Source organism: Plecotus auritus, assembly GCF_963455305.1.
Source record: "Plecotus auritus genome assembly, chromosome: 1".
Lineage (NCBI taxonomy): Eukaryota > Metazoa > Chordata > Mammalia > Chiroptera > Vespertilionidae > Plecotus > Plecotus auritus.
In genome coordinates this window covers 35,367,560-35,394,767 of record NC_137770.1, presented here as the reverse complement: position 1 = coordinate 35,394,767, position 27,208 = coordinate 35,367,560, and the positions used below count along the sequence as shown (strand labels likewise).

Sequence of the window (27,208 nt, the reverse complement as noted above, 5' to 3'; positions counted from 1 at the left end):
TAAGTTTTTCTTCATTAATTTTATTTTAACCTGATTTCCTCACTTGAAAAAATCTTGTATTTGTTTTGGCCAGCCCCTTTAGACCTTTCTGGAAAAAGTATAATATTGAACATATAAAGAATAAAATTGAGAGAAACCAAGATGGAGGCATAGGTAAACACCTAAACTGTTGCCTCGCACAACAATTTCAAAACTAAAACTAAAAGACAAAACGGACATCATCCAGAACCACAGGAAGGCTGGATGAGTGGAAATGCTACAACTAGAAGGAAAGAGAAAAGCACACTGAGACTCAGAGGAGCTGCAGGAAGCAGAGGAACCGAGACACGCGTGGTGAGGACTGGCAACTGAGTGCACAGCTGGCTTTCTCAAGCGGGAGGGAGACAAAAGCTCCCAACTGTGCTGAACTCCAGTTCCGGGCGAGACTCTGGGGACCCAGACTCATTCGGGGAGAAACTGGACTGTCTGGCAGCGGGCAGAACTCGAGGGCGGCTTTCTATCAGAGGTGCTTGCAGCGATTACCACAGGATACTGAGATGCAGGGGCCTATTAGGGCAGGACTAAAGGGAAACCAATGCTGTCTGCTTTGCCCTGAGACTCTGCCCCATTCAAGCTGAGCACAGAGGCTTTTGCAAGTCTTCTCCCATAAGGGTGTCTCCAGCACAGAAGTTCTCCCAGCGTAGACACAGCTGGTCCTCACAGCCAATTGGCCTGGAGGTCAATTCCTCCCAGTGACACCAACAACAATCAAGGCTTAACTACAACAAAACTGTGCACACAGCCCACAGAGGGGTGCGCCAAGAGTGTCCACCTCAGGTAACTGGGGAGGCTGAGCCACTGGGCCCTATAGGACACCTAGCACACAAAGCCACTCTATCAACTCAGGGAAGCAGCCAAAATGCAGAGACAAAGAAACAGATCACAAATGAAAGAAATGGAGGAAAGCAAACTACTGCATATAGAGTTCAAAACCACGGTTATAAGGTTTTTCAAGAATTTTCTAGAAAAGGCCGAATAATTTAGTGAGACCCTCGAGGATATAAAAAAGGACCAACTAGAAATTAAGCATACACTGACTGAAATAAAGAATAATATACAGAGATCCAACAGCAGACTAGAGGATCACAAGAATCAAGTCAAAGATTTGAAATACAAAGAAGCAAAAAACACTCAACTGGAAAAGCAAAAACAAAAAAGAATCCAAAAATATGAAGATAGTGTAAGGAGCCTCTGGGACAACTTCAAGTGTACCAACATCAGAATTATGCGGGTGCGAGAAGAAGAGAGAGAACAACATACTGGAAACCTATTTGAAGAAATAATGACTGAAAACTTCCCCCACCTGGTGAAAGAAATAGACTTACAAGTCCAGGAAGTGCAGAGAACCCCAAACAAAAGGAATCCAAAGAGGACCACACCAAGACACATCATAATTAAAATGCCAAGAGCAAAAGACAAAGAGAGAATATTAAAAGCAGGAAGAGAAAAACAGTTAATTACCTACAAGGAAGCACCAATACGACTGTCAGCGGATTTCTCAACAGAAACTATGCAGGCCAGACAGGAGTGGCAAAAAATATTCAAAGTGATGAATAGCAAGAACCTACAACCAAGATTACTCTACCCAGCAAAGCTATCATTCAGAATTGAAGGGCAGATAAAGAGCTTCACAGACAAGAAAAAGCTAAAGGAGTTCATCACCACCAAACCAGTATTATATGAAATGCTGAAAGGTATTCTTTAAGAAGAGGAAGAAGAAGAAAAAGGTAAAGATAAAAATTATGAACAACAAATACATATCTATCAACAAGTGAATCTAAAAATCAAGTGAATAAAAAATCTGATGAACAGAATAAACTGATGAATATAATAGAATCAGGGGCATAGAAAGGGAGTGGACTGACAATTCTAGGGGGGAAAGGGGTATGGGGGGTGCGGGAAGAGACTGGACAAAAATCGTACACCTATGGATGAGGACAGTGAGGGGGGTGTAAGGGCAGAGGGTGGGGCGGGAACCGGATGGAGGGAGCTATGGGGAAAAAAGAGGAATAATTGTAATAATCTGAACAATAAAGATTTATTAAATTTTAAAAAAAGAATAAAATTGAACAACTTATCAATTATTAATAAATAATTGATCCAGCACAACATAATATCAACTCACTGAATAACTAACTAAAAACAAAACATTTCTTCATCACCTCAATCACATCTATGGAAACACTAAACCCAAAGGGCTTCCGTCGTGTTCTAAAGAACTTCATATGCATTAAGGTACTAAAGCAACTATATTCTCTCAGTGCTGTCACTTGTCAACATTACTTTTCTTACCTTTGAGTCATCATGGTGTAAGCTCAACAATGGGAAAAAGTTCAAGATGGCTTTGCTTCATTGGAAAAAAAGGCAGAAGACTCAATTGGCTACATTAATATACAGAATATATTATTGAGAAAAATGTATTTTTTAAACTGTCCAAGTCTGACCTAAGTATAGACCAGTGTATAAATCCGGGTCTATGATCTCTTCATGGGCAAATGCTTATAAGCCAGAGGGTCTGGAAAAGGTAAGATCCATATCCACCAATGGGAGGGATGTCACAGAAGATATCCAGATCTCCACAGTCACACACAGTAGCTCAGACCATCAGAGACATCGAAAGAAGGAAGTGGGTTGAGTCCAGCCTTTGAATTTGTATAGACCTGGATTCTAATCCTGGTTTAATCAGCAATTCACTGTGTAGCTATACACAGATGATATGTAACCATTTCATAAACCCAAAGGAGGCCTCATAGTTAGTGCAAGGATCCATAGTTAATACAAGGATTCCCCATGTTTCAAAGACCCAGTTTAGGACAATCTTACCCTTCCTTCCTCCCTCCCCCAGCTCTCTGCTGGCAACAACCAAAGGAACTGGGCTGAGCTATGGGAAAGCGCCCAACCCCATGTCTGTTTACTATCACCTTCTCACATACTCACTTTCCCCTCCTGCCTTCTCCTCATGTTCTTACTTCTCACCACTCATCTCTTACCCCATCTTTCATCTTGGTCTTCAAAATATTTCTCTTTTAGTCTCTCCTCTAACATTTCATGTATAAGCTTTAAAAAAGCACAGCATGCAATAAAAAAATCAAAAAAGTCTTAAGTGTTTAGGAAAATTGGACTTAATAATAAGCCAATGACATCAAGAGCCTGGTAAGTGTCCAGAATTTTCTTCAGAATCTCTACAGAAACCACATACTACATAAAGCCTGGGCTTTGAAATCAGACCAACCTACATTCCACTCCCAGCTCTGACTCTTGGAAAAATTGTATAACCTGACACTCTTTTTCCTTAACTGTTACATGAAATAATTCAGGTAAAGCACTTCAGCACAGTGCCTACATAGCAAGTATTTAGGGAATGTTAACTAGTATTAATCCTGTTACCGTCCTCCTATTTCCCGCACCTCACTTTTCTTTCGCCACTAAGATTCAAGGTACATTTTTAACAATTTCCTTCTATAACAGTATGTAGAGTAAGAAGGTAGAAGAGGGTAAAGGGGAGATACATTGAGATGGAAGGAGACTTGACTTGGGGCGGTGAACACACAATACAATATACAGATGGTATATTATAGAACTTTACATCTGAAACCTATATGATTTTATTAAGCAATATCACCCAAATAACTTCAATTTTCTTTAAAAAAGAAAACTTTCTACTGCTTTTATATACATTCATAAGAATTCAGCTTTATTATGTTCTGTTGTGGACTAGTCTAGAAACCTAAACATTGAGGGATGAGGGGGAATAAATTCCAAGTTGCAAATTCAGCTTGATAAATTCAGATCAATCTGTTTACAGGTTTATAAGAGAAGATTTAGAGTCAGCCCTTGTGGAAATAGAGTGATAAATTCCTTTTAACTTTTCCTCTGGGTTGCTCCCAAGGTCCATGTCACAGGCCCGGAGACAGAATTAGAAGGGGATGCAGAACAAGGCTGGGCTCAGAAAGAATTAGAGATAATCAGGGAGGCTCCCAATAGCTATATGGCTCTTGGCCCGTATAGTTTGATGAAGTGAAGATAGAGTAACCACATCGAAGACTAAGCAAAAGTTTATGTAACTGTGTTGAAATAATACACTGAGGTTCTCTCAGTGCGGACACTCAGGATTACATTGTCCCCTTAGACCCTCAACAAGTCTCCTAAGCAGTGGACTTACAAGGGCCAGTTCTACAGAGTTCTAAGGCAGCATCTCCAATGGTGATTACCTGCTCGCCAAATGTATCTGGACTTCCAAAGCATGAAATGTGAAATTAAAATTTTTATTCTTTGCAGACTCTACCCACTTTTTATCATTCTGTTTCTGCTTCCCTCTTTCTTGCAGGCCTAGAATCTAGTGTGTTCTAGTGAGTAGGTTAAAAATAGAGAGAGAGAAATCAGGAAAGGATGAAATGATATTTTCATTGTATATTGTCTGGGAAGAGACTATATAATCTTCAATTGGCAAATACAAACTATCTTTTTTCCCATTTATAAAAATGAATTGTCTCTTTCTCATATTTGAATACATCCTTGGGTAAAAGTCATCAGAGAAGTCAGTGCTAGATCTTTCTTTTGCTGTTTTCTCACCCACATGTTATGAGTGAAATGAGACAGATTTCTTATATAAAGTATCTTTGTAGCCCCCAACAACTTATGATATAACAAGTTATAATGTAGTTCATTGACTAGACATGTTTATCTTTTGATAAGTGTATTGAAACACATGAACATATTTTCTTTCATGATACGGTGATTCTACAAATTCAAATATGGGCAAAGTGTTAATAATTTAAGTCAAAGTAAAGGTGATTAAATGAAGTGAATCATTTGTAAAGCTGAGAAAATGATAAAATACTGCAGTTTGGGAAGTCACTGACTTCCATGCCTAAATCTGAGTCAGATTTCCCTTGATACTAGTGTTATGGAAAAAGAATTTGCTCCTTCCTGTCCATCCCACAGCCAGATTTATTACTTATTACTGATCTTTCCCATGTTAGCTCCCTTTGTCATTGAAGGTAGTCAGAAGGAAATTCCATATTTTGCTATTTTAAGTATATTTCAGAGTCAGAAAAACAATGAAAGTTTGGCCTCTTAGATAATGGACTTTTCTTCTGCAATTACATAAACTCAACACTGATTTTTTTTATTTCCTAACATTCTTCTCTTTTCTCTGTTTACCATTCATTCACTCAACAAACATTTGCTGTCATGCTGGAGCCACAGTCCCTATATCATTGCAAGTTACAGGGGTAGTCCTAGCTTCGGATGGAGCTTTGTACATGACTTGCACATCTTTCAGCCCTGCCTTCTCAGGACTGGCTCATTCTCAGGGAGATTTCTCTTCACAGTTCCTAAATGGCTACCAGCAGCTCCTGGGCCTACCTCTTTGCCCATTCACTTCCAACCAGAAAGAGGATCCATTCCCCTGTAGCTCAAATAAAGGACCTTGAATTGAGTCTTGTTGATTCCAACTGGTCTGACTTGGGTCATGAGCCAACTCCCAGCCAACTAATGTGATCAGGATATACGTTACAGACCTACAGTAATCACAGCTCATGGCTACAACCAGTCAGAGCCCACTGCATAATGCTGAGAAGCTCAGGGCACTTTTAGAAAACAGAGGAAGGTGTGAAATGGATGCTGGAAGGAACAAGACACATACACTATACTCCCTGTCCTTACAGAACTGGTAGCCTCTGAAGAATTGGCAGGATGATGGGAACCCACCAGCTCAGTGCATGCATGAATCAGTTGTGATACATGAAGGCTAACAAGTTTGTAACCCTGGGAATCTTTCCATAGCAACAGGATGCAGGCCGACTGTTCTGTTCAAAACTGCCACTGAGCAACCACCATATGCTCAGAACTGCTGGCCTCTGGCGGTGATTTAGAGATGAAACCTTTCAAGTCCAATTAGCCCGCACGTTGATTCATGCAGTGCCTAAGAATTCACAGTTATTTATAAAGTTCAAGGTTTCAGATAAATTTGACAGGAGATGCTGAAATACAGTGTTTGCAAGGATGTTCATTTCCTCAGCTAATTACGATTTTATTTTTCCCGTGTAGAGCTGGCTAGAGAAAACTGTAAATAGTTGGCTCATGTTAGTGGTAATATTCCTTCTCCAGCTTGTTTATCATCTTGAATGTTGGATTTCATTTTAACTCACATGTTACACCTCATCATCAATCTACTGCTCTCAATCAGCGGGTCTTCATCTTAGCCACATAATGGAATCACTTGGGGAGCTTTAGAATATATCTATGCCTAGGTCTCAGCCCCAGAGATTCTGTTTTCATTGGTCCAGGGTGTGCCAAGGTTGAGAGCCCTTGCTCTAAGTAGAACCTTGTTAGAGATACAGATATGTCTCTCCTAGGAAACATGCCCAATTTGCAATTGCAACTAATTTAAATGCTATAATCCATTAAGAAACAGTTAAAATTGATTTAGGATTCAATCAAGTTCAGCAATAGGAAGAAATGTTCTCTGGATCAACAGCAAGCACCTATCTGTGCATGCTTTTGTCCCCGCCACCACAGGCACATCCCATCTCCATTGCCACCACCTGGCCTAAGCCACCATCACCTTCTCCCTGGGCCCCTGCAACAGTCTCCCAATTCTCTCCTGCCTGCTGTCATATAGCAGCCAGAGTTGAGCTTCTTAAAATATAAATTATAACATGTCATATCCTTCCTCAAAAACCTTCAAAGGCTTTCCACTGCTTATGCTACAAAATACACAAGCTCTCCAGGCCACTGTCTGCTCACTCCCACCCACCACCCTGTTCAGTACATGTTGGCTACATTGACCTTTCATTTCCTCCATCTTTTCCATCTCATTGCTTCTGGATGTGTTGTTTCTTCTGTCTAAAATATTATATACACACACACACACACACACACACACACACACACACACACACTACCACCTGATCTCTTCTCACTGCACACACAAACATTCTTTGCTTGCTCACTTTACTTACTACTAAGGTCTCAACTTATATGTAACTTCTTCAAAGACATTGTCCTTCACCCTTAATCTAAAGTGAGTCCCCCTGCCCTAACTGGTTTGGCTCAGTGGATAGAGCGTCCACCTGCGGACTGAAGAGTCTCAGGTTCGACACCCGTCAAGGGCACGTACCTTGGTTGGGGGCACATCCCCAGTAGGAGGTATGCAGGAGGCAGCTGATCGATGTTTCTCTCTCATTGGTGTTTCTAACTCTCTATCCCTCTCCCTTCCTCTCTGTAAAAATCAATAAAATATATTTAAAAAAAATAAAGTGAGTCCCCTGTCTTACACTGTCTTAGTGCCTGATTTTATACCTTCATCGTGTGGCGTTACTTGTAGGGTATCTGGCTCCCCTCTAAACCATAAGCTCCCTGAAGACAATGATGATTCTGTTTTGTTCACCCATGTATGCCCCAGCACCAACCTTTGCCCCAACCCAGAGTAGATTTTCAATAAATTCTCAATGCAATAGGGGACATGTCCTTATTGTAGCAGTTACTTACACTGAGGAATACTGTCAGAAATAGCTTATGAAGAAGATAGCCCTATTTACTCAAAACAACTACATTCTATAAGTGTTCTCTTTACAAAAACCTTTAAGAGAGAGTTTTTCACAGTATCAGTTCTAGGAATAGTTATGCTTCTCTTGATTAACCAGTTGGTGTTTTGTTGCCATATTTCATAAATCATTTGATTTTGATTCTATGATTCTGCAAATCATTACCCGATTAGGCGTCCCTCTTTGCTTTGACTGATAAGAAGCTCAGAGCCAAATGTTGGCCCTCCCCAAGCTCACCCGTGCCAGCACCAGAACACTCTCACGATATGTATTTTGCATCTAATCTCACTCCAGTTGCATCCAATAAATCCTTCCTTTGTTTTCCCTCTGCTCATTTTTAATTATAACGTACTTATAAGCCATCTTACTCTCTAGAACTAAGCAAGACATAGTAAATAAATGAAATAGTGACAAATAAGTTACTCAAGGAAAAGAGATAATATCTATGTGATGAAATGTGTTTCAGGGGAGTCAAAAAAATAACACTTTTTTCCCTGCTTGAGAGAGAGAAAAAAGAGTCAAACAGAAAAAGACCAGATGGGCTTAGGACCATGAGTAACAGTAGGCTTTCTAATCCATCACAAAAAGCATTGAAAACAAAGGCCTAAGCACCCACCGAGAGAGAGCAGAGCTTTTACTTCCCTGGGCAGACAGATTTCAAAGGGAAAGTGATGTTTTCCCAGTTACTGTTCCTAAATTTACCAAGCAGACCATTCTCCATCGTCTCCACTCTCCTGGGAGCAAGCAGGTCCGAGTGCTAACATTAAGTGATGCCCTTCACATGCAAACATTAAGCCAAGGGAAAGGATATCCTCTTCCTCAAACATCATCCACTTCAAAGCATTTATTTCAGCTGGTAGATATTCTATCATATAAACATCCCTGTATTCATTTCCTACTGCTGCTGTAACAGATCACCACATCTTGTTATCTTACATTTCTGGAGATCAGAAACGTATCTCACTAGGCTAAAGTCAAAGGGTACGCAGAGCTGCATTCCTACAGGCTCTAGGGGACAACCTATTTCTTGCCTTTTCCAGCTTCTAAAGGCTGCCCTCATTCTTGGTCTCCTTTACACCCCTCTTACCCCTACTTCCATTCTGACCACCAAGTAATCAAAGATAATCTCTTCAACTCAAAATCCTTAACTTAATCATATCTGCAAAGTTCCTTTACTATATAAGGTTACCTATTCATAGTTTGGGATAATTGGAAGGTGGATAATTATTTTGTTGGGGGGCGGGCGGGGGAGTGAGTATGGATTATTCTGTCTACCATTGTCACGCTAAGTAATTAGGTGCCTGTGAAATGCCAAGGTATGAATTAGGCATGTGTTTAAAACCATTATCAAAGAACTGTTACCAGTCCAGTACCATCCATTCAAGCCAATTCATGTATTCTAACATGAATTCCAAAGACATGATATAAAATACTTTTTCACCCTGGAAAAGTAGTCCAGGGATATTTCTACAATTGATTTTAACCCTAAGAAAAATGTCACTGCTTCCTAATCAATAGCCCTCTGGCATGCAGCTTTGATTAAAGAAGCTATTTGCTAATCCTCCTGCCTGGAACTCACCACCCTCTCTATGATCCCCCAGACCCTCCCTGCCCACTGCGCGCGCTCTCTCTCTCTCTCTCTCTCTCTCTCTCTCTCTCTCTCTCTCCTCCTTTCCCTTCATACCTCCACTCCCATCCCCAGAACTCCAGCAGCCCCTGAACAGGGATATGAGGATGGGATGAGAAGCATCTCTTAACAACAGGAAGGTGATGAGGTAATATTTGACAGAGAAATTAGGAAATTCCCCAAAACTGTTTAAGATGAATTTGGCTGGATTTTTAGACAATTTTTCTAGTCTTACTGCTAGCTGTAGATTTTTTTTTTATACATATTGTTTATTCTTCTTGCCTTTTCTTACTTTTGACCAAAAGGTCAAGACCTCTATAATTCTCAAGGTGAAAGCCCTTCAGAATCCAGCATAGTGTCATGCAAATAACAAAACTTTTTTTATTATTAACTAGAGGCCCAGTGCACGAAATTTGTGCACAGGGGGTCAGGGGTCCCCTCAGCCCACCCTCTCCAATCCCGGACCCCTCAGGGGATGTCTGACTGCTGGTTTAGGCCCAATCCCGGGGATTGGGCCTAAACCGGCCATCGGACATCCCTCTTAAAATCCGGGACCACTGGCTCCTAACTGCTCACCTGCCTGCCTGCCTGATCACTCCTAACTGCCCCCCATGCTGGCCTGGTCACCCCCAACTGCCAGCCTAGTTGCCCCCCTGCCAGCCTGGTCACCCCTAACTACACCCCCACCGGCCTGGTCACCCCTTATTGCCCCCCTGTTGGCCTGGTTGCCCCCAACTGCCCCCCAACCAGCCTGGTCACCCCTAACTGCCCCCCCCACTGGCCTGGTTGCCCCTTACTGCCCCCCCTGCAAGCCTGGTTGCCCCCAACTGCCCCCCCTGCTGGCCTGGTCACCCCTAACTGCCACCCCGCTGGCCTGGTCACCCCTTACTGCCCCCAATGCCGGCCTGGTCACCTCCAACTACCCCCCCACCACCACCAGCCTGGTCACTCCTCACTGCCCCCCTCTGCCGGCCTGGTCGCACCTCACTGCCCACGCCCTGCCGGCCTGGTCACCCCCAAGTGCCCCCCCTGAGGGCCAGGTTGCCCCATTCAGCCTGCTGTTTGGTCGTTTGGTTGTCCCTCACTAACCCCCTTGCCAGCCTAGTTGCCCCACACAGCCTGCTGCTCAGTCATTTGGTCACCCCTCACTAACTCCCCTGCCAACCTAGTCGCCCCACGCAGCCTGTTCTGTCGTCCATTCAGTTGTGATGGTCGCTTAGGCTTTTATATATATAGATCAGGAGCATTCAGCTGCCACTTGCCTGTAATTCTTAATTCCCACATCTTCTAAAAGTACACTCACCTAAGTACAGTTGACCCTTGAACAACAGGGGTTTGAACTGCATAGGTCCATATATATGCAGATTTTTTTCAATAAATACACGTGGCTTTTCAAATCCAAGGTTTTTATATTCACAGATGCAACTCACCACAGATGGAAAACAGTGTCTTCGCACTCCCAAGTATGGATTCCCAACCGCAGATCAAAAATACTGCATTTGATTGGCAGTTGGTTAAATCCCTGGATGCAGAGACTTAACTACAGAGTCAACAATTATAGGCAGATTTTCAAATGTGTGGGGATCAGGGCCCCTAACCCTGCCATTGTTCAAGGGTCAGCTGTACTTCAAAAGCATGTAGGTTTTAGATATTTTAAATCATTTGTTTAGTCTTTTCTCTCACTGGTTCAGATCACTGCCCCCTTCCCGCCTATCTCTGCTTCCCCCCAGCCATTTCTGTTTTTACGTGTGTCAGCACTTATTGATGGGCTACTCTCTTCTCACTCTTCCTGGGGTCATATATCTAAGACAACTAGTTACAAATGCAGCACCTCATGGCGAACCAAAGGACCTGACCCTCAGACCAAAGTCTAAAACAGAAAATTTTTGCTGACTTCTCAAGGATCAGCCAATGTGATGACGTTATTTATTTATTTTTTTAAGCAAAGCTAGATTTGTCTGAAGAGGTATGGTTAGTGTTCCTTTATTCTCACGAATTTTGATTTTTGTTTTTACTATAACGTATTTAGCAGTTGTGCTTTGCTATCTTTCTCTCTGTTGCTTGGCTGGGAAGTCAGATTTGGAAGCAGAGTCTGCCGCTCTCACAATATTCCCCACAGTCCTCCCAGCAGCATGGCAGTTCGAGTGATGATGGAGCCCGTCCCTGGAAGAGGTTAGGGTCAAGGGCTTGGGCTGCTCCCCTCGGGCCCTGAAATTGGCACCCTTAATGGCTGCTTTTGTCCCTCAAGACTGAATCAGTGTCATCTCAACTGGCAGTGCTGGGAACTAGCCAGACTCCATCACTGTCTGTCTTAGAGTGTGACCAAGCCATGGACTCAATAGCTTTCTTTGTTTTCTAGAACTGATCACTTTCAATTCTGCAATTGTATCCTGGCATCCATGCCAGAAAGTATCTCCAGGACCTCCTGCTGTTATTCCTGAGTGCTAGGAAAGCTGCAAGTCTCCACAAATTCCTCCCCCTCCCCACTCCTCCCCTCCCCAGCCTGCCAGCTGCTCCTGGGATCCCAGTTAGAGCTGTAGCAATTTGGCATGATCCTCTAAAATGAATATCCTCCTTGGGGGTGGGGGTCATCTAAAGCTATCCATTCATTCAACAAGTATCCATTGAATGTGCATTATTTTCAAGACAGGATGCTGGGCCTTAGAGGTTTGTCTATGCGTGTAAGGAGTTCACAGTTAATCATTTGTAGAACCTTGGTGTGTAGGGAACTGCAAAGAAGATGGATTTTGATAAGGGAGAAAAAGGAAAGGAGACTAATCACAGTGCCAGAGAGGAGAAATTGGGGTAAAGGGTGCTTGCCCAAGAAGACAAACTAGTCTGACTTCACCATGTCCACCCAGGCCCTTAGGAGGCAGACAGACAAGCAGTGGGTGCTTCCTAAGGTCCAGAAGCACACTTTTGTAAATTAGGTCACAGAACTCCAGAAAGATACTCAGAAATCCCCATATAGAAGGAAACACATTAGTTTTTATTATGCTCCAAGCTGCTGAAATATTGAAATACAACCTACTGAAATATTGAAATAAATGACCGAGAAAATCAGCCCTTTTTATGGTCTCATTTGCCCAAATTGCTTGCCTCCCTCCTTTACTCATGCTCTCACATTTTGAGGTCAATTTCCCCTCAGTGATGACCCAGGGGAGTGAGGCAACATTTTCCGGGCCTCAAGATTACTTGTTTATAATTTCGTCCGTTTACAGTCCTCTTTTTTGGCCCAAGTCCCTCCCCAGCCTCAAATCTCCGCTGCGGGAAGCGGCAGCCCTCTCTGCAGGCTTCCCTGAGAGCAGATGCCTTGGGCTTGGACCCCTTAATTTCTGAAGACCAGTGAGTGGGCCGGTGAGAGCAAGCACACCTGCTACTGCTCAGAGTCTGTTCCTCCTGCACTGCTTTAGTGGAGTAGACATCACATCTGTCAACCACCAGAGGGGCTCAAAAAGCCACATGTAAAGAAAGGATGAGAGCCTGGTCACTTACGTGTGGCCTGCAGATCAGAAACTGGGGCACCACCCAGAAGTTTATTAGAAATGTACTAGTAGATTCTCAAGCCCCACTCAGACCAACTGAATCAGCATCTGCACTTCAACAAGATCCACCATCACCACCCAACCCCAACGCCCATCCCTAACCACCATCCTCATGGTTCAAATGCACCTTCTAATGGCAGCAGGGGATGAAACAGCTCCAGTCCTGCTTTCTCCTGTCTCCCACTCAGTTGAAGGGCCACTGCTCCACGTGCTATCTTTTCTGTCTGTCTTGGAGCCACATTTCTCGGTGGCTGAAGAAGTGCCTCTTGCATTGGTTTCACTAAGGATGCCTCCTCTATCATTAATAGAAGGGTGGTCTGTGTCATTGTTGAGCAAGGCATTTAAAAATCATCTTCACACCTCATTCATCAGCTTCATGCTTCCACAGCTCATCCCTGTGTCCCTTACCCACCACACTATACATCAACTGGCACTGGCATCAGTTCTCACCTAAAAAGCTCCGTGACTAAACATATCCTTTTATTTGTTAAACCCCTATAGTGGGCCAAACAATGTGCTAGACATTTGTCCTCTAGCTGAGAGCCTGTAGGTCAGACTGTGCAGTCCTATCACACAGCCCTTGTATTAGTCAGGGTTCTCCAGAGAAACAGAATCAATAGGATGTGAATATATATAGAAAGAGACTTTTATTATAAGGAATTGGCTCACATGATTATGGATACTAGCGGGTCCAAATCTGCAGTGTGGCTGTGTCAGCAGATTCAAAGCCCAGGAAAGTTGATGGTACCAATGGAGTCCCAAAGCAATCTGGTGGAGAATCCCCTGTTACTCATAGGAGGGTCAGTCTTTTTTTTTCTTCCTGTTTCAGGCCTTAAAATAATTGGATGAGGCCCACCCACATTATGGAGGGACATCTGCTGTACTCTACTGATTAAAATTTTAATCTCATCCCAAAACACCCTCACAGAAATGCCCAAAATAATGTTTGACCAAATATCTACACACACCATGGCCCAATCAAGTTGACATATAAAATGAACTATCACAGCCTTATTAGAAATTCATGACAGGAAGGGGAGGGAGAGGCACCAGCATCACAAGGTGGGTCACCAGAACACAGTGAAGGTTATAGACATGTTGGTGCATCCTTTCTTACTAGGCCAACACTTAGGTCTTCTGCAACATCCTTCATCTACCATTTTCCCTTTACCAGTGACCTCAATGGAGGCCAGGGCTCAGGAGCATATAATTCCATGCAGAAAAGAATAAGCTAGACAGAAATGATGAGCATCTCTTTATCACCCATTCCCAGGCATCCCTGACAGCTATTCATGAAAGAGCTAAGCCCAGGTCCAGGCCCAATCACTCTTCCTGCCACAGCCAGTTCAAACCAAGACTTTAATATTCCTTCTGAACAGGTTTGGGTTTTCCCTTTGGAGAGTGATAGGTCAAGAATGAGAAAAGTACAGAGAGGCCACAGGTCAGAAAGCAATCTGGGTGAAGGCCAGTTTAGGGCAACCCTAGAGATATCATGGAAGTTCGGAGCTAGACCCAAACAACCTAGATATCTAGACTAAACCAGCTCCTGGAATCTGCCCTGAAATGGGCCTTCCAAAGATTGGTTCCAATTACAGTAACCCACCCCTCCCAAGTCCCCTTTCTTTCTTCTGCATCTTCTTTCTCACTTCCACCACCACTCCTTGTCTCCAGCAAATCCAACTTCTATTTCTCCTCTTTGATATTACAATTTCTCTGCAGTTACTGGCAAAGCCACCGAATACCCCTCCTCCACAGTTCCACAGCCACATGAGGTCCTGAATGCCTAACTTAACAGGGCACTGCTGTTCAAGTTAAGATTTTATAGACCTCCACACATGCACTCCCCATCCCATGTCCACATGGCTTCCACTGGTACAATCTCAATCTTCTACTGACCAATTGGTGATAACTCAGGATGGCCATCATCTTATCTCAAATTTCCCTTCCTACTCTTGAACCTTGAACCTTTGGTCTAGTAGGAACTGCAGTCCCAACTACCCGAGGGTCCTTGACAATGTGGTAGTGTAAACTGCTGAGTGTCTTTAGGTTCCAGGAAAAAGATATGATGCTAGTATGCTAAGAGAGCTTGGCAAACGACCCCTTGGCCTGCAAAAAAAAATGTGTTGGAGACACAAGAAAGGGTATCTATACATATAAAAGGCTAATATGCTAAGTGTCCGACCGTCTGACTGGTCGCTATGATGCATACTGACCACCGGGGGGCAGACGCTCAACACAGGAGCTGCCATGACTTGTACTGGCCATTTACAGAGAAACGGCACTGCAGAACTGGTGCCGACAAAACAACACTCGGCTTCCCCCAAGTGGGACACAGGCCCTGCCATGACCCCGGAGTGACACCCCACCAAATCGCAGTGAACACTGACGAGACCCCATGGCGGAATTGGTGGCTGTGGGCACCAGGTAACGATGTCATGTAGCAACACCTGGCTTCCTCTCCTTAGCGACTAGCCTCCTTGGGAGTTTCTTCAGCCCAGGAACACGATTTGCTTTATAGCCAGGTACAAACATTTTACAGTTCAACCAAATGTCTATGAAGCATTTTCCTATGCCTCATTTCATTTGATCCTCACAGAAATAGGTATATAGGAGACTCAATGGAATCCTATTTTATTTTCATTAGCTGGAAAACAGAGATTTAGAAAGCTTAGAAACTTGACCCGACTGAAAAGCAGTAAGAAATGGTGGACCTTGAAAATGGCTTCAGGTTTTTTCACTGCACAGAATATAGTCAACCACTGCTGCAGTTAAATATTTTACCCTTTGTTCTCCCTGCATGATCTACAATAATAATCTGCTTCGTGTTGATATTTACTGCTGTGTTGCTGACAGTTACCTAAAAGAGAAGTTGGGGTGCTTCACTGGGCTGGAAAAAGTTTAGCTAAATCAGAAAGCAGGTCTAATTAATACATTGCAAACCAGTAGTTTTATTGCTAGCTTTACTCAGTGGCCAGGTAAGTTTCTATTGAACAAGTACAAAAAAAAATTTACATAAATGTTAAAGGCATGCTTTAAAATTAAATACCCATTGCATTTGAAGTTATTTATTACATGTTATTACAAGCTAATATCTTTTTAAAGAATCCTTGTGATTGGCCACAAGCCTTAAAAACACGAGAATTCTCATGATCCGTCTGCAATGTGTTAAGCAAGTGTGTGTGTGTGTGTGTGTGTGTGTGTGTGTGTGTGTGTGTGTATCACTGGTGCCAAAAGCACACATGTGTTTCGATCTGTCATTGTCAATTGTGAATTTGGTTGACACTTCTATTATAGAGAAAGGGTGAATAGCGATATTAAAATATTTCTTCTAGTTAATTTCCTTTCAATGTGCACAAATCCGTGCACCAGGCCACTAGTTAAATTATAAATGCCTATAATCCTTCCCTTCCCACAAACCCTCCCCGCTTCTGATGCGTAGAAAAAGTGTCTGGCTACTCAGCTTCCCTCTCTTCCAAAGCCCAAAAGGAGAGCACCAGTCAAGTCCTAGTCTTTCTCAGTTTGGCAGAAAGAAGACTAAAATATTTACAGAAGATGTGCTGGGTCAAGGCTGAACTAGTCTATGAAAAATACTGAGAAGTTTGAATCCCCCGTTGGTGTCTTTCTCTTTCTCTTAAAGTCAGAATGGTTTTAAGGACTCTGGGTTGTTAGTGTTGTGTCCTTGAATGTGAAGCTATATTGAGACCATACCATATGGGTTCCCACTTACCTATTATATTTTTTAAATCTTTGAAAATGCACAGAAACTCTACTAGGTTAATTGTACCTCACCTAAAACCTAACAGGAAAAAAAAAAACATCAGCAAAACCAAGAATAAGAATTCAAAGCCTCATATTGCTAATTCATTGACCCAGTTGACCCCAGGTACCAAGCACTTCATGAGGCCTCCTAGCTTTGAATGACAATACTTAACATAGGTTCTAATGGTAGCCAACACTTCACTGGCTCTCCTTAATAGGACTGGCTAGCCATGAACCTTACATTGCTGATAAGCATCTCAAAATTATACTTTTATTTGTAGATGTTTGGGGGGAAAACAATTGTTGGGAAAATATGTAAACAAGGACATAAAAGTGGTAGATGTTACCTTATATAAACTTTGAGAAAATAAATAAAGTTACAAGATGGGCTCCCAAGTATTCATTGCAGGAAGAACCCAAGAACTATTTTATCTCAAACTGTCATACATACATCCTTCTTGAATCATAATTAACCAGCAAATATTAAAAAATAAAAAATATATAGTTACAGAAAAGAACACCTATTCTGGTTAGGGATATTAGACTAAAATAAGTGAAACAAAAAGAAAAAACTCACAAATACATAAAATGCTAGGATCCTGAGTAACAATCAGGCAGACAAGTAAGTATAATCTAGAATAATCACCACGCACAACTAGAAACAATCTCATCACATTCTCCAAATTAATCTTATAATACTGTGGAAAAGAAGTTATTGAGAGAAAAAACACACACTCCAAATATTCACTTGACTAGTTCATCTTGCTAGGACTAGACATTGTCAATAAAGGGCTATATTTAAAACCAATTTACTGCTGTTGTCTTTACAGCTCATATACTTCTTTCAGTTTGCAGTGAATGTGTTTTTGGAAGATTCTAGCATCTTCAGATGCACAATATTTCCTTGGTACCTGGTAAAGCATTAGTGGTTCATCATAATTCTCTGAAAAAGATAAGCTGCTCTGCAATATACGGTTTATAAATCTGCACTGCAGCAGACCTATTCATCACATGTTCTACTCATAAAAACACAAGGTTGGCCCTACAGGCTAAAGTAAATCTAGACAGGCCTAAGACAAAGTCAGAGAGAACCAAGAATAAGTGGTAGAAGTGATGGGAGACACTTTAACTTAAATGTGATGACACTTAATCATATCTGTATTTAACAGTAATAACAACAACATAACCACAATTGTTGGGCACCCAAATATCCTTTTTCTGATTTACATACACAATGTAGAATTTTATCTCCTACCATCTAGCATTATATCCTCAATACTTTACCACATTCCTCAATCTTCTTTAAAAAGTTACATAGCCCAGCCAGCATGGCTCAGTGGTTGAATGTCAACTTATGAAACAGGAGGTTACGGTTGGATTCCTGGGCAGGGCACATGCTTGGGTTGCAGGCTCAATCCCCAGTGTGGGGGGGGTGCAGGACGCAGCCAATCAATGATTCTCTCTTGTCATTGATGTTTCTATCTCTCTTTCCCTCTCCCTTCTTCTCTGAAATCAGTAAAAATATATTTTTTAAAAAGTTACATAGTAAGTTTCCCCATAACTGATGAGGACCAATCACCAACTCTTGAAAAGCTAGGTTGTGTCCAGCTGTCAGCTATAATAAACACTTGATGAACAGCCTTTACATATATATTGTTGTGCGCTTATATGATTATTACCGGGAGTACATTGCAGAATAGGCTTGCTGAGTCAGAGACAGACCCACGTTTAGGCCTTAGATCTATCCTGCCAAACAGTTTGCCAGAACACTTGAACCAGTTTATATTTCCTGCAGCAGTATGTGAATGCCGCTTCACTAACACTGGTTATCACTCATTGTCTTTGTCAATTTGACAGGCCAAAGATTTCCTCTTGTTTAATTTGAATTTTTTTACTCCAGAATTTATTGGCCCTTTTTTTATTTATAAGTTGTCTTTATTCTTTATTTGCTTCTGAATTATTATCCTTATTGACTAGTAAGCACGCTTATGTATCAAATATAATCACTATGTCGTGTTCCCAAACTCAAAAATCCTATCAGAATTACTTTAAACTTATTAATTGAGGAGGTGTAACATCTTTACAACACAGAGCTTCCCACCCAAGACCATGAGCTGTTTCCCCATCTGTCTTCCTTTATGTATCTCAACAAAGTGCTTCCTGTGCTGTTTCTCATAAAGGTCTTGCACATTACTAGACACATTACAGCGTTTGTTGTTGTCGTGAAAATAATACTTTCCATCATTTTTTCTAAGTAGTTATAGCTGGTACCTGATAGAATTTTTATGAGCCTAATAATTCTTTAAAAACTCTTGGTAGGAACACACTATTCCACTTTTATCAACACCTGGTATTTGAATTTCCTCTGTGATTATTTCTAGACAAGAAGGGGAGAGAGTTGCTACAAACAGACGGCCTACTTCTGTACTGTGAGACAGATATAATCAGAAAGATAATCTCTCTGTAGGAGTTTATAAATTTTAAGTTTTTTCCTTTACGTCACTTCATCTATTATTCACAAAACCTGTCTAAAGTGGATGGAATACTATAGAGTAATTGAGTTATTAGTCTTCATCATTATTTTAATGATGAAGAAACTGAGGTTCAGATCTGAATCATTCGCCTGGAGAATCTGATAAAAATGCAGACTCTTGGACCCTACCCCACACCTATTTCCTTTGAATCTTAGGGGTAGGGTGTGCAATCAGGGAATCTGTGTTTTTAATTCGCTCCCCTGGTGGCTGCCATGGTGCATTTAGATCACCAAGTCAAAGTGCAGACTAAAACCTAAAGTTTCTGCCTCTAATTTAGGTATTTATCCTACCATCCCTCAATGGCAGCTGGATTCTTGTGAGTTCCTAGCCATATATGAACGTGACTTAAGGAGCTTGCATTTTTTTAAGATTTCTTTATTCAGGGGATCTTGCAAAAAGTATGCTCTGGTTTGCAGACAAGACTCCACATGCAGGCTTCATTTATAATGCAGTCACTTCTTCCCAAAGTCTCAATGAAAAGACTGTGCTCTGTGGCTGTCGCCAGGAAGTCTGACTACTATAACTGCAGTCACAGTGATCCACAGGACACCGTGGCAGTAGCCCTGCCCCAGCCCTGCCTCACTGGCCTGGAGTCGGCAGCCCTGTAGCTGGTGAAAGTTGCCTGGAAAAGTGGGAAAGTGCCCCAAGCACAGAGGCCATTCAGGACAGCCACGTTTCCATGGCATCCCCTCACAACAAGCAGGCCAGCATTAGTGCAGGATGTCATCACTGGTGACTCCATCTTGCCCCTTAGTGTCCAGGAACACTCATGGTGAGTGTTCCTTTAGGAAATGCCAAAGATTAATCTAGAGAAAACAGATGCCTCAGAGAAAACCTCCAGTTTGGTTGGAGTTTAATGCACTGTCAGTCTCTCAATCCCTATTTATGGAGCTACGTGCAGGGTCCATTCTAGATGCTGGAACATGAGAATAAATAACGCACAGCACTTTATGGCCCAGTGGGCAAGTAAGCATGGAAAAGGGGCTTAAGGTATTTGGCGGGCATCAAAGAGGAGTTATGGAAGTGAGTTTTCCAGGTCATGGGAGTTTTCTATGCTTACAAGTATAGGGAAAGCATTCTAGAATTTCTTTTCCCAAGAACATGGAACAGCTTAAGCAAAGGCATCATGAGTATGATAGACTGCAATCAGTCTGGATTGTAGGACAGTAAAAAATAAGAGAGATCTGGAAAGGTAAACCAGAAGCCAGATTACAAAGATTGTGTACACTCTTGAAGGTATCTGAATTGGATCTTAGAGACGACAGAGCCACAGCTGTGGGACTGGTGGCAGTGAGGGAAAAGCAGCACAGAAGATGTAGTCTGGAGAACGAATGTGGACCGGGAGCCCTCTGTAATAGGGGTAAGGGGTTGCAGTGAATAGCTACAGAGATGGGAAAGAGGAGTTAGGTTCTGGAGATATTTAGCAAGCAGAATTGGCAGGGCATGGAGACCAAGTGAATGTTGAGGAAGGGTGAGGCCAAGCAAGCCTCTGAAATTCCAGGATGTGGATGTCATGGAATCATGGCTCTGTCTTCGGTTTGGCCCCATCCCCAGTCAGTTCCAAGACCTCCCCTTCTCTTTTCCCCATGCCCCTCCCTCCTCCTCTTCCATCATCAAACAAGTACCGGCAAAGAAAGATCTTTCCTGAACAGCCTCCCACACCCAGAACCAGTGCAACTTCATTCCAGCAACCTCTGTTCCCAAGTGTTGTTATTTAAGAAGCCATGTGCTCTGTATGCCACCTTACATTTGTGTAAGCTTTGGTGAACAAAATTTTCATATTCATGATTTCCTCTGCTCCTCAGTAAATTCCATTCTGCCAGTAAAAAAACAAAAAAATAAAAAATAAATAAAAACAAAAATGGAGACATAGGGAAGCTGTGGCTTGCTCAAGGCCCCAGAGTTATTTCACAATAAGCTGAGGGCTCCAACCAGTTCTTCTGTCTTAAATTCCTGGTGGTTACAACTTGGAATAACTATAAACCAAATGCCTTGTCACAACAGGCATACCTAACAGATCAAAGAAACATGACCAGGGAGGGAGATGCATGGCAGATGCATTATCCTGTTCACATGGACTCTCGTTACTGCAGGATGAATACACAGACCTCACAAAAGCAAGCCCTCAGCTCAGAGTCCTAACAGATTTTCAGGAAGCCTATGAGATTTTCGCCTCATTCTTTGTCCTACAGAAACAGGACCTCGTGTCAGCCTATCAAACAAGAGATTTCCCTGAGCCACGAGCAACTTTTATTTCACACACACACACACACACAGGCTGCTGCTCAGAAAACAAGAAGCATTCTTGGCAAATAAGGGGAAAATGCAGGCTGAGGTGAGCCATGCAGATGAGTAAGAAGGGTTTCAAGCCACATTAAGAGGACCACGTATGTGCGATGGATACGACCTCAACATGAAGGAATTAGCCACCATTCCTGTTTATGAAAATGTATTGTTTATTTCTAGTTTCATACTGGTTCCTAACTTATTTTAACTTGAGGGGACTCTCATCCCAGAGGCCTCTTATAAAATGGTTCCTTATAAAATGTGCATGCATATTTGGGAGATTTAAACCAGGTCACAAACACACACAAGCTGCCAGGTGAGTCAGTCCCAGACAAGATCTTCTAGGAAGGAAGCGGAGCAGCAGATGAGGGTCAGTTCAGAGGGGAATGGGGTGGGGGGAGGTAAGTGGATGCTGCTGAAGAGAGCCAATCAGCAAGTATGATGAGGGTCAGGATTGTGGGTTTCCATTTAAACTCCCATTTCTTGCCACCCCCTAGACACAGACAAGCTGCTGTGATGATTACCCCCTGACTTCTGAATAACGTATAAAGAGTTTTTATGTACCTTTAGGGTAAACATGATTTGTTCATTTTTCAGGTGAGAGGGAGACATACAGAGTTGCCCAACATCTCCCCAAATGAGTAGCAAAGTAGGGACCTGAATTCAGGCATGGAGAAAAATTATCTGAAACTTGGATATAAGGCAAAGAGCATGCAATTGTCCTTCCAATGTCCAATGTCATGCTGGAGCAGTGTTTAACTCCCTCCCCCAAGAAGTAACAATCTAGGGCAGTGTGCCTTCATTTGATTCTACTATTAACTAAAAGCTTAGACTTCCTGAGCTGCATGCTAACTTGTAAATCTTGTTGGGTAGAGATGCCAATAGTTACTGTTTAGTATAAAAGAAAACACAAAAGGCTATCTTTTCCACAGGACAATAACCAGTTTTTTATTGAATGTAGCCATCTTATTCTAACATTTTGCTTTTTAAGTACCTATCTATGCCTGCTTCCTCAAAATGCCCTTTGAACAAGATTTATCATCTTACTGGTCCTCTCATTATTGAGTTCATAAATCTTTGACATACCCTCATCCTATATTTCCATGAGAGTCTTGTTATTAACTTTCTTAAAATTCTATTTCTTGCTATGTCTGTAATCTAGTGTTTCTTCCTCCAAAATAGCACCTTTATGGTACTACATCCACACACCTCATCAGGCCTGCCTCATTCTACCTGCCAAATAGAATACACTCGAGATGAGTGATGCAGTCAGCTGGCTCTATGCTGGGAATGGAAGGGCACTTCGAGGCTTCCTCCTAATTGGCCTGACATTTCCAGCCTTCGAGTTTTCAGGATTCATCATATATTCACAATATTGATTTCAAAAGCCCATTCTTGGCAGCTGAATGGGCCAGCAAGGAAGGGGCTTTGAACCAGGTTCCTATTGCTGCTGATGGGCTAGACGGGTGGGCTGGGCTGGTTTACAGGGAATGACCAACACATCCTCATCCTGCAAATGACACGGAGTTTGTGAGGTGGCCGACATGCTGAGGGGAATAAGTTCTCTCTGGGTGAAAAAAATCAAAGCCAGGACTTAGAGTTCACTCCAACTCACAGAGGCCACTTCAATCTGCACAAAGAAGAAACACAAGGTAGCAGAAGGTTTACAAAGAAGGCCTTCATTTTACATCCTCAACGGGTCACTGACAACTTTTCCCACTTGGTGGAGAGAACCGTCTGAGCATGTCAGATGACCCACTCTCTTTAAAACCTCTCTAAACTCGGAAACAGGGCTAATAGTCTGAGAAGAGAAGGTGATCTGGGATTTCAGCCTGACCACTGTCTGCCAGGCAGATTCGCTGGCCGCAGGCACTTCCCAGCAGTTAGGGCCTTGCCGGGAGCCGCAAGCTGCAGGTCTGCGCAGTTGGAAGGCCTCTCCTCTGCCTGAGTTGCCCCTGGTGCTCCATTTCTGTGTTCAGCATCTACTACACTTGCCAGGATCTGTGCTGCGTGCTGTGTGGGACATGGGGTATGGGAATCCTGTCCTCAGGGGTCTTCCTGTCCAGTGGGAGATATAAGACAAAGATCTAAATAGCTACTGTTTAAGGTAGAAAGTGACCAGTAATTCACAAACATTAAGACCCTACCATGTGCCAGTTAATGTGCACTGGGTATAGAGTGGAGAGCAAGACATACTTGTCCTCAGAAGAGGTTTAATAAGCATTTGCTGAAGGAGAGAAAAGAACAGTTGTTCGTCACCCACTACGGATGGGCCAGGCTGTGTGCGGGGCATTTTCTCATTTAATTTCCTTCTCACAAGTCCTCACCTTGGTAGGCAATGTTATCCCCATTTTTAACAAATAAGGAAACAGGGGCTCAGAGATGTTAGGTGACTTCCCAAGGTCACACAGACAACGAATAGCAAAGGTAGGATTGTAATGAGAGCCACCTGACTTAAAAGATCCTGCTCTTTCGACCTCACTACGTTTACTGTTAGCATTTTAGGGCACACCTGCCTTCTGTGCTGTTGTGGCTGACTCACTTCCAAATTGAGGGGCCTCAGAGGACCCTGCAGCCTGTTGGCAACAATAAGGCCTCCACTGCTAGTCCCAGATAAGGGCGCACAAAGCCATTTGGATAACCCACATCTGTGGTTAACGCTTGGCTCCGTCTCTGGCTGTCCCCAGATGTTCTCTAGCATCAACTAGGCGATCCACTTATCTCCCTTCCGATAAAATAAGAAAATGAAGGGCAGAGAGGATAAAAGTGATTTCCAGAGACAGGGGCACAAGCTCTGCTCCCTTCCTTTCGATTCCTCCAGCAGGGATGGCCAAGCACACAGAGGAGACAGACACTACACAGCAGAGCTGAAAATCACACCACTTCTACCCTAACATGTCCCCCTCCATCTTCCCGCCATTTGCCAGAACCCAAGGAAATTGTTTTCATTCCTTCTCTTTCAGTTTCTTGGGGGGGGGGGGGGGGGGGGGGGAGAGAGAGAGAGAGAGAATTGGGGGCTTCCATTGATAAACAAAGCCTTCCGAATAAAGGCTACATTAGTGAATCAGCCTAGCCCCACCCTGCATGCCCACCTCTTCTGCCCCATCTCCCCATGCACCCCAGGGAGCTAGCGCGCCTTGCCCCACCCCCAGCACACCCTGGTAGCTCCTGCACCGCCCTCGTCCCTTCTGCCAATGCACCTTGGGTAACCTGTGGCATCCTGGGGGCTGAGCTCACACACCTCCTCTGGAAAGCCTTCTCTGACCGAGCTTCAGCAGTGCGCGTGCGCACACCCAGCAGTGCCCCTCTGGTGTTCCCACGCCCCACAGCACGCACACGCACATGTACGTACACGCACGTGCGCACGCACAGTGATACCCCTCCTGCAAGCTCCCACGCCTCTCCACGCTGCCCTGGCATGGCGTTTCTATGTTGCAGTGTGCCCACGCCTTGCTGGTACCCCCCCTCCACGCTCGGACAGTCTTCCTACTCCCAATGGTGAGAGGACCGGGAACTCAAAAACCCCTGGAGGGCGGGAAGGCCAGAGGGAAAAGAAGGCTCTCTGCCCGCAGCCCACCCTTCCTGGGCTGGCGCTGGCACCAAAGCTGCCAGGGGAGAAAAGGGTGAGGCCTGAGGACAAGCAGGCTGGAGGGAATGGTTCTCGGAGAAAACCCGAGCAGGAGCTTCAGGGCTCCAGTGGCAAAGGTCGGAGCCATTGCTCAGGCATATTTGCGGTTCTCGGTGGAGCCTGGGGGTGACTCGGCTTCTAGGGCTTGCGCCACAGGAGGCTGTGGGACTGTAGGTCGTGGCATGGTCCGAGGGGGTCCTGGAACAGCTGCCCCTGACCTGCATGGCTTGGTAGAGGTAGGAAATTCCTGGAAATGGCTGGATTTCTTCCCTTTGTTCCTGACCCATGACTAGGTAGTGAATTGGCCACGAAAGAAAGCATTTAGGCAGATTTCAGGAACATATGGCTGGACTTAAGCAAAAGCATTCAGGAAAAGAAACACAGAGCTGGGCAAAGAGTTCCAGGCCATGCCGACTCACCTTCACTTCCATCACTAGCCTGGCATTTGAAAGGAAGTAAAAATGTTTAAAATCCCTTCTGTCAGTGTTGTCACCAGGGTTGGATGGAGCCGGGTTCACCACTTTAAAGTACACGTTTAAAAGCTGAGTGGCTACAGCGATGTTATCAAACTTAACACATGTTGACCTGTGTAGATTTAAAATAAATTCCCAGTGTTTGTGGAGGCAGAGCTTTTAAACAAGTGCTTTGCAAAGAATGAGCCACTTAAGAAGTACTTTGCATACATGTAGCCCATCAACCTGAAAACAAATAGAAGTAAAATCAATACCAAATCAGCAACTGAGCAGCAGACTAGAGAATTTGGCTGGCATATGTTGGAGACAGGTTTTTAACCATTTGCACGCCATAACCGTCTATAGACGCAAGCGGTGGGCCTTTTTTTAATTAAATTCAAAATATCGTGGCAGTTAACTGGTTAAAAGGTTGCTAATTCAGCCCTGGCTGGGTAGCTCAGTTGGTTAGATTGTAACCGTTAGAGTGTCATCCCGATATGCCAAGGTTGTGGGTTTGATCCCCAGTCAGGGTGCATACAACGAGCTACCAATGAATGCATAAATAGGTGGGACAACAAATAGATCTCTCTCTAGCTTTATCTCCCTCTCTCTCTAAAATCAATAAATAAAAATAAAAGAGGGGGAAATAAGAGATCAACTGAAGGACTTATATGCATGCATATAAGAGTAACCAACGGATGCAAAACATTGGGGGGTGAGGGCATGTATGGGAGTGGGGTGGGGGGGGCAATGGTAAGATATGTATACATATAATACCTTAATAAAAAAATAAAAAATAAAATAAAATAAAAAATAAAAGATGGCTAATTCAGTTTCTCTTTCATTTCCTGCATAGCTAATGGTAGGGGGCATCTTTACATTGCATTTGCAGTTTTTAATCAACTAGGAAAAATCACATTCCCCTTTATTATATACTTTTTCCAAAGAGAAATATATATATATTTTTTTTTTTTTGGAAATCTAAGTTTGCTCTTTCTACTCACCAAGAGAAGTGTATTATGCATTCAATCTGTTCAATCTCAGTTTAGTTTCAAGTTGAGACTTTATTTCATTTCCAGACATGTACAGAGTGGATGGAATCCCTCTCTTACTTCTCATTTTTGGATACAATTGGTTGGCAAAGCAGTAAGCCTGCTGGGTAAATCAAACTCTCCACTTTTCACTCTACATACACCCTTTAGGTATGTGAAACTGAACCCATACAACATGTCCTCCTGCAACTAAGGTTCAAAATTGTATTGAATCAGTTGAGCTAAAGCACAGGAATATTCAATTTAAGAAACATTTTAAAATAAATATGAAGTCCATCTTGTTTCATTATTTGCTTTGCCTTATAGATTATAAAATATGCAGGTGGGTTAATAGTCTTTGTTTTGGGGTTTTGTTAACATTTCAAAGACAGATAAAAACAGAGATGTCTAACAGAGAGATTGCTTACACAATTCTGTGTCCTGAAAGGTGGCTCAAAAAAATAAAATGAAAAAAATAACCTAACCAATAAAAAGTTCAGCATTTTTTTCCTTCAGGAGCTTGATATTCTAGGGCTTGATAAGAATCAATGAGAAGTCTACAGAGAGCCTTAGTGTCACCAATAATATTCATCTTGATGTCATTGTAATTAACCTAGTTATTAATAACAGGAAAAGAGCAAAGGGAAGGCCAAGTATTATAGGCATGTCATTTGGGCAGCTTTGCCAGGAAGCTACAATTTTACACTCCCCAGGGGTCCAGCAAGGGAAGATAGACAAATGCCCAGTAAAGTTGGGG

General features: G+C 43.0%; 1 protein-coding gene across 1 annotated transcript in view; it reads left to right on the top strand.

Annotated features, from left to right (window-relative positions):
- The window catches only part of RHOJ (ras homolog family member J), an 84,203-nt gene that overhangs the window by 32,684 nt on the left and 24,311 nt on the right, over window positions 1-27,208 (top strand). The window lies entirely within an intron of this gene.